General features: G+C 34.2%; 1 long non-coding RNA gene across 1 annotated transcript in view; it reads left to right on the top strand.

Moving 5' to 3' along the window:
* LOC135137485 (uncharacterized) overlaps positions 1-9695 on the top strand; it is a 131020-nt gene extending 121325 nt beyond the window's left edge. The window contains exon 3 of the long non-coding RNA XR_010281820.1: positions 9402-9695. This is a non-coding gene — a long non-coding RNA (uncharacterized LOC135137485). The remainder of the gene's footprint in view (positions 1-9401) is intronic.
* Positions 9696-14211: the final 4516 nt, after the last annotated feature.

Genomic DNA, 14211 nt, shown 5'->3' with positions numbered 1-14211 from the left:
AATAAAACCCCCAGTACTGTTAGGCACAATGCCGACTGACAAAAATGTACAAGACATGCTGGTACTAGCGGAACGATACAGGAAAAGCAACCCAACAACTATAAAATCAGAAGAAACAAGCGTCAGCGGTCTTATCAGCAAACGAGTGATGAGCCAACATGGTTAGTTGATTATAAAAAACAAGCTGAGAGGAGAGATAACGAGAAAATGGCTATCCAAGCCAAATTGCTTGAGGCTGTTGAGAAGTTGAGTGATAAAGTGTAAAATTGAACTTGCATGTAAAGTAGAAAGAAAACTTTATTTTCATCATTTTTTTTTTACTTGATGTTACCAAGAAAGTATTTTATTTTGTTACATATTATATCATTGAATTGTTAAATACATTTGTCTGAATTTTTTTTTTTTTTTTTTTGTTAGTTAAACTTATCATAATATAATAAATTTACAATGTGTTCACGCTTCTGGTTCCCTTGCTGTTCAGGAACACCTTCCACTTCTTCTGCAATATTCTCATCCTTCTCAAACACCTCTATGTCATCATCCCCCATCCACATAGCAATGTTGTGTAAAACACAACCAGCTAATATGATTGTTGGAACCAAGTCAGTTCTCACCTTATTTATGGAACGCAAAATTCTAAAGCGTCCTTTCAGTAAACCAAAGGTCTGTTCAATGGCACATCTTGTCTTGGAATGAATTCTGTTGTAGTTTTTCTGAGGAGCTGTTAAATGCCCATTATCTTTAAATGGTGTTAATATATATGTCCTATTTGGGTATGCTGAATCCCCTAATAAATGCATTGTTTGAGGAAAACGGGCTTCACATTGAACCATTTGCAAAACTGTTGAGTTATCGAACACTCGTGCATCATGTACACTTCCCGGATACCCTGAAATGAGGACAAGTTAATAAAAATGTATGTATTGATTTTTGTTATATACCAAGAAAGCAGTCGATAAAGAGGCATTTGGAATTGCAAACTCCCTGTAAATGTATGGAGTGGTATTTATTTCTATTAATATAGGATGTGTACTCAAATACTGGAGTCGATATTCTAAAATTACACCCATCGATCGCACCAACAACGCCCGGAAAATTGCCCCGTAATTGAAAACCCTGAATGGTTTCATTCAGTTGCCTTTCTGTTGGCCAAACAATATGATCTTTAGAAATTTGACATAATATTGATACAATTTTATGCACACTATCCCAACAAGTAGATTTGGAAAGATCAAAACGATCTGCAATGGTCCTAAAATTTGACTTATATCCAAATGCTGCAAACTTTTTGTTAACTAAAACTACCTAAAAACTTCTTGGTTCGCCATGAACCATAAAAACACAAGTAGGGGAATGTGTGGCAAAGCGGACCCTTTAACACATAATAATTAATTACACACTCGATGGTATCCTAGTAAAGCTTTTGTTTGCGTGTACTAGAAGATATATGTGTTAAGTATCAATCCGTAATTTTTAAATTTAAACTACTGCGGCAGTGTTACGGTTTTTTTATTTTTTAGGAAGGTCTGCAAAAGTTTTGCTTTGCCCCATATATGGGACAATGAAAAAAAATGAGGGGCAAAGTGGAAATTTGAATCATCTGTAAAAATAGTTTATTGTAATAATAAATGATTGAAATGTAAAGAATAAACAAATAAAAAAAAATCTCAATGGAACAAATTAAACATTAAAAAACAAAAACAAAGGAACTCATTTCGCCTTTAGTTTATACTAACAAAAATAGAAACTACAGAATTCAAAAAACATTTTTAAAAAACAAAAACAAAGGAACTCAATTCGCCTTCAGCTTATATTAACAAAAATAGAAACTATAGAATTCAAAAAGCATTTTCGTGAATTATATTATTTGGATTTTGCCATGTCTTAGTTTGTTTATCTTTACCTTGCCTACTATTTCTTCATAAACTATTTCACTTTCATCTGCCACGTCAGGGAAGACAAAAATATCTGTAGTTTGCTTATACTGTCTTAGAAAGCTTACAAATATACAACCATTTTCTTCAATACATAGTTTTTGTTATGTATGCCACAAATTGTTTTTTTGTACGATATTTTTCATCGGTTAATTCAGTTAAAAGAAAATCTCCTTTTTTTAACTTTGTGCCTGGATTAACCTTCTCTACGTTAAAGGAAGACTTCTTCGACAAAAGTTCCCAATCGCTGTCATCACTAATTGTATTCTCACTGTCGTCGCTGTCGGATGAATCTTTCTTGTTGATTTTTTGAGATTTTTTTCTTTCGCTTTCTAATGATATTTTTCTTTTGGTTGACATTACTTTGGCAGGGCGTTTAGATTCTATTTGAAGTTTTATTTCCTCCATGTTTGGGGTAGACGTCAATATCATTGTCTTTCCTTTTCTTTTTCTCGTACTGAGTCTTTTCGTGGCCCTGCTCTAGGCAGAGGCAGCAGATCTTGAGGTGTTCAATGGTTATTCGCTTCATGTGAAAATACCTGTGGAGAGGGTGTTCTTTCTTTTGAGCAACCCGCACGAGGAGATATGGTTCCGTTTGCTTCAGAATTAGTAAAGGCATTTCTGTTCGCTTCAGAATGTTGCTCTTCTCTATTTGTTGTTTCGGACGGTTTGAATAAATCTTCTGGAAAAATATTGGGATTGTATGGATAAATCCCTGTATTTTTGAATCCACTGCAAGCTGTTTGAACAGTAGCAGCTCTTTGATATGCGCTTCCAAATAATTGGCCAATTTCGTATAATGTTATTACTTTCCCAGGGTTGTTTCTTAGCCATATTCGTGTCTCTTGTTCGTAATATGTGTTAAGAGGATACATAAATGAGACGTCAAGAGGCTGCATGCGATACGAACAATGAGGTGGCAATACGAGTATGTGAACATGATTAGCTTTTGCTTTCTCTATTAAATTCAAATTTTTGGTGTGCGTCGCGGGGCCATCCAAAATTAATAAAACGGGACTTTCTTCAGATGGCCGAGCATATTTTAGGAAATGTCCATTTGCATCCATCCAGATTGGTGACAGTGTACGATTGACTCGGGTGCCAAACCGTTTTCGAAAGCTGGGTTACGCCTTACCCGGGGAAATATCAACAACGGAGGCACGTAGGTTCCAGCAGCACTGAAACACACTTCCACCGAAACCAGTGATCCTCTTTCTGCTGAAGACAAACATCCAACCTGCTTTTTTCCTTTTAGGGAAAATATTTTTGTGGGCTTATTTGGGACACTCGATATTCCTGTCTCATCACACTTAAAAATTCTGCTAGCTGGAAAATGGAATAGTATATTATTAGCCAAGGTTGCAGAGCCAAGCATTCTAGACCGAGCACAAATTAGAACCCGAGACGCGCAGCGTCGAGGGCTCTAAGTGCGAGGTCTAGAAGTGGCTTTGCAACCGTGGTTAATATACTATTTTTTTGACTAGTAGAAACCATAAGACAATAAACTGAAAAATAAACGTTCAATTTTTTGACGCAACGTGATTTTGTTTTGATTTCTAATCAAACTTGATCTAAATCTTCAACACAAAGAAAACCGTTTATACTTGTCGCTGAGTTAATCATTTTATCTTCTACCGTCTACCAACTACCATGCGTATACTCAAGTAATGTTTGTAGCACACATTTGTTCATTTTTTAAGAAATAATCACATCAAACATTGCGTACATAACCTCAATTTTTCTTTTTGAACCCGTGGTAGCAAAAGTTGAATTTGCTACCACTAAATGAGTCGACATTTGCATGCGTCCAGGCTGCTAGTGAAAAATGTATCAAACAAACTTCCTAGCAGGTTAAAAAAATTTCCAACATTTGTCGGATTAAAAGCGGAAGCTCTTACCGCCGAAGTTTTTTCTGGAAGACGTAATGAGATATTTTTTTGTCTTTCTAAAAACTTGTACACCCAATCACGTCCCATCAATTTAGTATTGTGATTAAAACTATTAGGAATCTTGTTTTTTATAGCATATTGATATGCCAAGCTACGCAGTTCTTTAAAACTAAGCCCAAACAAACGACTTTCCATTTCTAATATGAATTACGCCAACTCTTTCTCCTGATCATAGGTAAATGTTGACTTAAATCTACCTAATGATTTATTTGAAGCTTCAATAACGTTTTTCCCTGACTTGACTCGTCGATATAATGTTGTCGCGGGAATCTGATACTTTAAAGAAGCAGCTTATAATTTTAATGTCCCATTTCGCACATCTCTAATTGCATAAGCCATGGAATCTTTAGACCACGATTCTTGATTTGTTGTTCGTTTGTAATTGCGGACCATTTTGATATAATTCTGAAAATATGAATAAGCTTTTTTATTTGTAGTTTTTAGCTCATATGGGGCATAGTGAAAAAATATTCATTTTGCCCCACATCGTAGTAGTTCACTTTACCCCATAGTACCAATAGCCAAGAAAAATTGAGGTTATAAATTTAAGATAGAGAAAACAACTGAAACTCACCTTCAACGGAAGACAAATGTCCCACAAATTGCACTCATACAGAAACAAATTAAAATTTTCTGTAATAGTCTCTATAAACTTTAGTAAAGCACCCCGTTTTTTTACATCCAACTGCAAGAATGTTTTGTTTTTACAATTATAGGTAAACTTGGGGAAGTTTTGGAGGGAAATTACACTAAAGGAACCTTTGGCATGTGCTTAACATAGTTTAGCACAGTAATCCCAGATGGCAGCACTTATTTAGTTTTTAAACAAAAATTTCACTTTGCCTCTACGTTCCACTTTGCCCCACATTCCCCTACTTGGTTAACTTGTAATGAACTCTCAAAAACTTTATTTTGCAAAGTTTGTATGGTCTACAGCAAAGAATTTAGTATATTTATGAGTGGATGAGCATGAAAAAAGTCAAAGTCACAAAAATTCTGCTGAAGCACATTTGATGCAATTGAAAAAATTAAATATACTGTCTTACGTACCAAAACAAGAAAATATTCGTCTAAGTCAAATTCAGATAGAAGAGATATTTTACTGCGAATTATAGAAGTAATAAAAGTAATTGGTAAATGTGGTATTGCCTACAGAGGTCACAGAAATGAGGATATTCTTTCTTTGGCCAATTCAAAAATTAATCATGGTAGCTTTTTGGAACTTATTTTACTGCTAAAAAAATTTGACCACTTATTGAATTCACATATTAATCGTATTATTTTAGAAAAACAAAAGCTATATACACATAGTAAGAAAGGTAGGGGTAATATTGTGTCTTTTTTATCCAAAACAACTATAACTTCCACTGTAAATATTACCAAAAATTTAATAACGCGTAAGATTTCAGAAAAAACTACTGATATCGAAATGTATTCAATTCAAATTGATTCAACACAAGACATTACAGTTACAAATCAAACTTCTATTATTATTATTATTATTAGATATGTAGATGATGAATCTGTGCATGAAACATTGCTTGCGTTAAAAAGTACAAGTTTTACAAAAGACCAAGCTCTTTATGTGTTAATAGCAAAAGTGTTGGCCGACAATAATATCAATTTACAATATTGTGCAGGTAGCAGCACCGATGGTGTCGCAAATATGCAAGGGCAATATAATGGTTTTAGTTCTTGGATGGCTACTTCTAATCCTGAACACATACAACTCTGGTGCTATGCTCATATTTTAAACTTAGTAATAACAGATATTACACAAAAACCACATCAGTGTACATCTTTATTTGGTTTGTTAAATGCTATTGCTGTTTTCTTTAAAGAATCTCACACTAGAATGGATATTTGGAAGGAGTCTTCTCGAAAAGTTTTAAGTACAATAGGAGAAACAAGATAGGATTCTAAATTTATGTAATGCAGTGTTAAAAATATTTGGAAGTTATTATGACCCAATTAATGCCCTTTTTATTACAATTATAGAGGTATAGAGCAGGGGCGGCTCATGACTTGAAAAATTGATGAGGCAAAGCACAAAACGCTCTAAAATATAAATAAATCAAGATTACTTAAATATTTTCTATTTAGTCAAATAAACAAATTTGTAAACTCATTTAACTGTCCACAAAGAACCAACGTGAAGGTGTAAGGAGGTCTTGCAAGGAAAGGATGAGAATGACAGGACAAAAGGAAAGGGAAGCGTGGTCAGAAAAAACTAATATAACTCCTAACAAAAAACAAAATTAAAATAAACTTTAAAGAAAACATATCGAAAAAGATCAAATACAACATAAAATAAAGCTAATTTGATTTATAATAAAAAACAAAATGAAAAAAATATAAATACGGATTTATTTTAAATTTTTTTTATGGATCAATTAACGATTTACTCAAATCAGGAACCGGCGGTTTTAATTCCTTAACTACATACAATTTATCATCATACGTGAAAGTAGAAAAAACAAAACTACCATTGTCATTTAACGTTAGTAGAGAAAAATTCCGATTTACTCGTAATCTTAAATAACGATTACCGAAATCAAATTATGATAAGCACAAAGCACCAACGCGACGCACGCAAACGTAGGCACTTTTAAGACAAAATTCTGTTAACGAAATTTTGAATCAATTTATACACACACAGATTTGTGGAAAAACAATCAACGGCCTAATTATGAATACTCCTGCGAATGCAGACTGCATTGTAATCGCACGTTCCCCGCGCGCAAATATTATAGTTGTCCATCTCTTTTGCAAGCACGGAAATGAGGCTAGCCTCAATTTTGTCTTTTTTCAACTCATACCGCTTATGAGTGTATTGCAGGTTGCTTGCCTATTAACGACATGATTTCTATATATGCTGTAGAGGCAAGCTTCGAGTCTGCCTCATTCGCGTCACAAAATACATGTTGTGCCGAGTGTTTAAGCGCGCTGTTTAATTAAGGGAGCAACGAGTACCTACCGAGATAAAAATAAGAATATAATTTTATTATTGGCTGAAATGTGTCCGTATAAAATAATAAAAATCCTAATAAGGGGTAAAATTCATTGGTGAGGCACTGCCTCACCTGCCTCATAGGACAAGGCGCCCCTGGTATAGAGAAATTTTAAGTTCTGACACACGATATAAAGCAACTTTCTACTTAAATTCACTTTCAAAATATGAAACCGTTTTAACCGCCAACATGTATTTGAGAATTTTTCAGCATACCCTAATTACAGCGCAAACAATGATTACTGAAACAAAAAAATTCTTTAACTGCAATCTCCAGAGATTTTGATCATTTAAAGTTAACAGACAAATTTGTAGAATGGGCAAAGAATGAATTGGGAAAAGAAAACAACGCGTCTACGGTTATCAATTATTCGGAATTAAATATTCTGCGAATTCGTAAAAAAAAATGTCCGGTGAAAGAACTTCAGACTATAGCATTGATAACTCCTACGAAAAATATAAAATTGATGTATACAATGTAGTTTTGCACGTTATTGTGCAAAGTTTTAGTACAAGATTTACTAAAAACTAAAAAAAAAATATTTTAATAAAATTTAATGCCGAAATTACACCGTCTCAAATACGAGAAGAACTTTGAGATTTTGCTGCAAAATGGGATCAATTAAAAGAAACTATATCCGAAGATTCAACTTTTGTGTGACGATTGTGGTAGCCCAAACCCCTGCAAATTCTGCAAAGAGTGTGCTTTGTGTTGTTATACAGTTTTAATGAAACACAACCTTTGTTCAAGTGCTTATGAAAATCTTTTTCTTGTGTATAAATTTTTGTTAACTTTATTTATTTCGTCTGCTGGTTGTGAAAAGAGTTTTTCGAAGCTTAAAATTGTCAAAAACAGATTGCGAAACAGTTTGACGGATGACTGATGATCGTTTGGATGCATTTACAATGATATTTGTTGAAAGTATCATGTTAGATGACATTCACTCTAATATTGTTATAGATACTGTTTCGGGTCAAAGTGCCGTTATGGCCAAATTATTAAAATAATCTGTATAATATAGATATATTGTATATCAATAATAAAACTGCTAAGTACAACTTTTTACTTCCTGGGCGTATTTCTAAATAAAATTAGTTTTAAACTTATTAATTGCTCTCGATGCACTCACCGGCACGAAAAACGGGCCACCTTATTTTTTTTTAAGATACGAAAATGTGCAAAATAAAGTACGATTTCGGTTGCAATACTTTGATGTTGTTATTATTATTATTATTATTATTATTATTATTGAAAACGTTGGGCAGAGGCAGAGCCTATTATGCCCATCCGCCGAAAACAATTTTCCAGCAACTATGCTACGTTTCTTGTAATATTTTTATCCAAAAAGAACTAAAAAATACACTGACCAGCAAAAAAAAACCGGACCCTGAAAAATTTCACAAAACCATTTTAAAAATTATTAATTTAACTAGTGATCGTTATTTTATTAAAGAATCATTTACTATTGGCAGACATGTTGTACAAATAAGCAAAAAAAAAGAAGACATATAAACGCAGAATTAAATTTAATTTAACAAAATAACAGAAACAGACGAAGTACGATATTTTCTTAATTAATTAATGTTTTAAAATAATAAAGGAGGGTGTTGTTGTAAACAGTGTTTTTCATCATTTGATTATAAGTTTAGCACGTTTTCACACGAAAACAATGCCGTTAACTCTTACAGACATCTCTCAAATTGTCGCTCTGTTTCTGTTATTTTGTTAAATTAAATTTAATTCTGCGTTTATTTGTCTCTTTTTTTGGCTAATTTATACATCATGTGTCCGTTATTGGCCGACCGCTCTCAATATAGAGTCATAAATAGCTCTTCCGTTGAACCTTTTTTAGCGAAATCTTTAACATTGATAAAATCAGATGTGTTCTCCGATGCCATTCTTATATACTCGTATTGATAATTTGCCATTCGATTGCGGTTCCGGTTGGGTTCTCTTTTGTGGGTTGTAACGTACATGATAATACAAAACTCACTTGACATACACCTTGTAAAACTTTTAGTTTATGACTTAAGCGGCTTAAGCCAAACCACCCGTAAGTCAAACTGGCTATTTTAAGCTTTATGGACCCGAACCGTAGGGATTATTACTGTCTATTGTTGGCATAATGGAGCTGTAAAGTTTTACTAGCTATATGTGAACTGAGTTAAGTTATACAATAGCCAGTTTGACTTATAAGGGTGCTTTGGCTTAAGCCTCTTAAGTCATAAAAGTTTTACAAGGTGTATGTCAAGTGAGTTTTGTATATTATTACGCATACTCTGATTATTTGTCCTGTAATTGTTAGATGTCGCTTTACTTGGGATTAAATTCTTCATTTTGATATCTTGTTTATTTTATTTTCGACATTCTTCAAGAATTTGCTCTAAACGTGGGATCAGTTTTATTACTCTTTAAAAAAAAATAAGAACAAGCAACAGTGAGTGAGCGTTTTTATAAGTTTATTCATAGTTTATATTAGATTTTTACAACGGCTAATTTATTTTTAGGGGAACATTGACGAAGAAGGAAAAAATTTTCTCCCGTCCCCTGATGAGGACGAGCTTTCTCTCGACGCAAGTACATCCGCTCCTCCCAGCGTCAGAGTCGCGGATTCAATCTCAGAAGTACCTATAAGACGTGACGTCGCGACGCGCACCTGAGTTACAACCAATATGCCAGCCTGCTCTTCAGGATCGGGGATCAGCCCCCTTTGTGGTGGGTGGTTGATTTTAGTTTTATAAGTATTTCATATATTGAATGTTAAAATAAAGTTAATAAAGAAAAATAGTTGTGGTATTTAATCCTTCTGATTTTTATTTCGTTCGTTTCAAAAAAAACTAAAACAAAAAGAACTCTCTAAAGCTTTGAAAGTACGAATAAGAACAGAAACAAAATTATGATGAGTGGAACGTAATAGGAAGCTTAAATTTGTTTATATAATGGTATTCTAGTTAAATAAATACTCAGACTTAATTTTTCAGAATTATTATCATAAATACACCTATATTAGACATAACCTCATAATTAAACACAAAAACACTAATGCCATTTATAACTAAAAGAATTATCTAAACTATACATCTAAAATTATGTCACTAGAAAGGCTCAAAAACAACTACAAACAATTAAATTCTTTTGAAATTATTATCTATTTTCAAATGATTCTAATGTCTACTTGCATTAGCTTTATAAAAAATTTATCTTATGAAAATGGTTTATCTAAAACATCCAATCGCTAATTTATTATTATCTAAAGGAAATTTGAAAAAAATCTTCTAAATCTACAAACAGGCCGAATCGACTAATTTTTATACCTAATAGGTCTTTTAAGGCTATAATAGCATCGGTTTCGTGATCTTTACTCTTTACCCCGCTATTATATAACACCGAACTAACAGTTTTTTCACAACTAGTATAGAGCAACATGTTACAATACATTCTATTCCACTCTAGCTATAAATAAAAGTTCGATGCTAACTGCAACAACTTTTAAACAAAAATTTGGAAAAAAAGTATAAGGATCTTTTTTGTAGATAATTTTATGACCTACAATTTTTGTTTGAGCTATATTTTTGATAAAACTTACCGTTTTCGAGAAAACCCCAAAAAACAACAAAAATTTTGACCTTTGATCTTAAATAGCTCTTTTAGCACACGTGGGATCTATGGGGACTTTTGGCACTTTATTTCTACTGGTGTACCCAAGGTTTCTACCAAAATGTAGCTCTGTCGGAGTTTTTGTTATTTAGAATGTCTATTTTGACCGGACTAAAATTTGGGATGAAGTTTATATGTATTTGCCTATGTTGGAATATCCTTTAGCTCACCCTTAAAATGATGAAGAGCTTATGTATACCTATTATGGTTACCTGGTTTCTTAACAAAATCTGTGCTAAACTCATTTTAGATTTTAACTCCCTACTGGGTTAATCTTCTCTTTGTGGAGACACACCAGGTATAATCCCAGCAGGTCAGGTAAACGATTCGTGGAGAAAAACAAAACAAAATTTTTGAGTATTTGGGTTAATAAAAGTAATTGAAAAAATTAATTATAAAAGTGACTAAATTACTCAAAAAGTACTTAATTCGTTGCAATTACTCATTACGTTTTTTGAAAAGCAATGCATTAGTTCTTGAAGAGATTACTTGAAGTCTCTGGTCGTCAGAAGAGATCGTGGGCGGTTGTGGTACACATTTTCGAATCTACTCCCAGAAGGAAATCGAGAAATTTTACGTCGTTGGATTGCAGCTAGTGAGTAAATGTGTGACAAAAAACCAGAGCAAAGTGCGTGCATATTGCGTTATCTACAAAATGGAACCCTACGTTGTGTTTTTGAAAAATGGCGGGATGCGTTCAGATGCAAATCGTGAACCCCAGGGTTGGAAAAGTACCACTCAATAAAACACAAAATTTATAGGGGACAGGGACACAAAATTATTGATTGCTCCACTAACAAAAAAAAAAAAAAACTGCGTGCGAGGGTGACTCGTGACTTGCCCTCAGGCTGCCCAGAAGGGGGCAAATCGCAGTCGCTGTTCAGCTCCAAAAAAAACTTTGAATGACGTGGAATGAAATCAAATTGAACGTTCTGAATCAATGCAAATATTTGAATATCACACATTTAATAAAAACAAATAAAAAGCTAAATTAAGGTAACTGGATGCAAATACACAAGTTATTACAGACGTTCTAGAGCACAACAAAAATACCCATTGGGGCGCTGAAGCATAAACGAAGTTTGGAACTCCTGGCCGCGGCTGTTTTTCCACTGCGACGGTGATTCTATTCTATCGGCAAGCCTACCGCACAACACCTCTCCATGACGAACATGCCGTGCTATCCAGGTCGTTACGGTCGAAAACTCGTGGTTGGAAGTCACGGCTATAAATAGCTGACAGCGTCACGTCGTCCAAATCGTCCCCTGACTTCTATTCAAACCCGCGTCCTTTGTGCAGATGGCGCGATAAATTCCGCCAGCTCGACTATGAACGGCGCCCTCCGCTTCAGCCACGTATTGTGGTGTTATTTAACTCAATTCTATTTTAAATGTTCAATTTATATGCCTCTGATATTAACGACAACTGAACAAGTGTTAAAGTTTCAAACAACATTTAAATTCGCCATACACTCTTGTGAAATTTTAAACAACAAATAATTCTTATTTGAAATAGTTACATAAAAAAAAAACTGGAAAAGATTTATGAAAAACAAAAGATCTGGTGTGAAATAAACTTGGGCAAACAAAAACATTACGTGGGGTTAAAACTGCAGACCATGGAAATTTGCGTTCAATTTAAAATATACAGCAAAAACAATTACTGAAGTTAAAATTGAGAGATAGAGAAATATTGTCTGACGTGAAAAATTGCAAAGCTAACGAATTTACATGATGAGATTAATTGATTAATATTTGCCACACTTTATCAATGATTCAAACAAAGAATTTATATTATGTTACATTATTCCATAATCCAAGTGATTGGTTACTTAAAATAATTAAATTTGAGAGTTTATCGTGAACTGGTTACCCCAATAAAACACATAATAAACAAATACAAAAATATCCAGTCAGTGTTGCGAGGAATGCCTTGGTGATGCAGTTTTTAAAGTTGCAAGGAAATGCCTCGGTGATGTAATCAATCTTTAACGTTGCGAGGACATGGCTCGGTGATGTAATGATGATAACGATGATAACTGCCTAAGGGAAGTAATTAATTTAACCCCCCCGCTAGTTCACGATATGATGATTTTGTTAATTTAACTGCCGTAAGTGAAGTATTAACAATCGTGTGTGAAGAATTAAGTATTATAATGTAACACTTACGTATTAGCATCCAGAAACTTATTCATAATTAGACAAACAATGTGACTCAGTGAATTTCATGAAATCTCGTAGTAAAGGCAAAGCTAAATTAAATTGTGTTGGAACCAGTTAACGATTAAAATCCTAACCTAATCGGTAAATTAGCAAACAATAAAACAAATTTACAGCACGTGTAGCGTCGGTCGAAAATTAGCACTTTTTCCGATTAGAAAGCTGCAAGAATTAGCTGCGCGTATTGGGGAAAACTGTGACGTCATCGTTACGATTAATTTTCGTTAAACAAAGGCTTCCTCCCTTTTTTTTTGTTTGATTTGTACAGGGGTGAAGATAATATATTGTCAATTATATTTCTTCTTTTTTTTTTCAATTATGAGACGGCACGAGGACAACAAATTTTCTCGGAAACAACAGATCACCAGATCATTTTATTAACTACCAAGCCAACTAATCTAACCTACCTAACTTACAGCGTCATTTTCACCATGCTCCCACAGACCGAACCACAAACCACCCAGAATAGGTGGTTTGTGGACCGAACCAAACAATAATGACGCTTTCACCATGCTCTCGCCATGCGGCTATCTTGTGTACTACTACCGCCCTCTAACTAACAAGCAGAACTACCAACAACCGCAAAAAGAACTAAACGTGCACAAGGCCTATGTTTATCGATTTTTTTTATTGAATTTTTTTATCAAATTCAAATTATGCAAATGTGATTTCAGTGCGAAAATTTGATTCAAATTCGGTCACCACAGTAATGAATCTGTTTTTTTTTTGCGGTCCATAAGGTAATCTGTTAATGCGATTTAATATCATGAATCACTGGAAATAACACCTGATTTGATCTTGTGTAAATTCTGTGTTGTTTAAAATCGTCGTTAAAGTGTGGTATAATTAAACTTCATGTAAATTCTTTCCATCAAAAAGGTTCCTCGGTCAATTTTGGCAATGTTAAGCAAGGGGAATTTTAGCTCGAGTTTGGCTCGTAAAACCTTTTAATTTTGCTTCGCGTGGAATACCTATTGCCTCGTAGGGTGTGCTTCCTTCCGGTCGGTAAACTGCGAAGAAATAGACAAGGCCAAGTATATGATAGTCTTGCACCGTGAGGGTGAGCAGTGGCGTAACTACCGGTGTTCCATGTGTTCGCCGGAACACGGGCCCGCTGATTCAAGGGGCCCAGTCCGGTCACACGAACATTTTTTTTTATTAGATTTTTTTATATTATTGCCCAAATGACATCCTGAAATAAAAATTCGAAAATGTGGGGTAATCCCAGGATCATTGCTATTTACGAATTTTTTGCTGCAAAGGGCTGGACTTTTGGCGGCATCTCAGTATCATGGACTCAATAAACTCGGGTTTTAGCGACCGGCACCGGCGCGGCGGTCGAAAATGCAGCAGCATCTGTTTCTAATAAACCTGTCGCAGTGTCGCAATCCCAATGTGGCAAATCTAACACCCCATGTAGTAAATTACCAATCTTTATCCG

Source organism: Zophobas morio, unplaced genomic scaffold (genome assembly GCF_036711695.1).
Source record: "Zophobas morio isolate AGI-343-1 ecotype UQ-CSIRO unplaced genomic scaffold, CSIRO_AGI_Zmor_V1 ptg000029l, whole genome shotgun sequence".
In the NCBI taxonomy this organism is placed as follows: domain Eukaryota; kingdom Metazoa; phylum Arthropoda; class Insecta; order Coleoptera; family Tenebrionidae; genus Zophobas; species Zophobas morio.
Note: the sequence above shows the minus strand (reverse complement) of the source record. Positions and strands in the feature narration are given on the sequence as shown.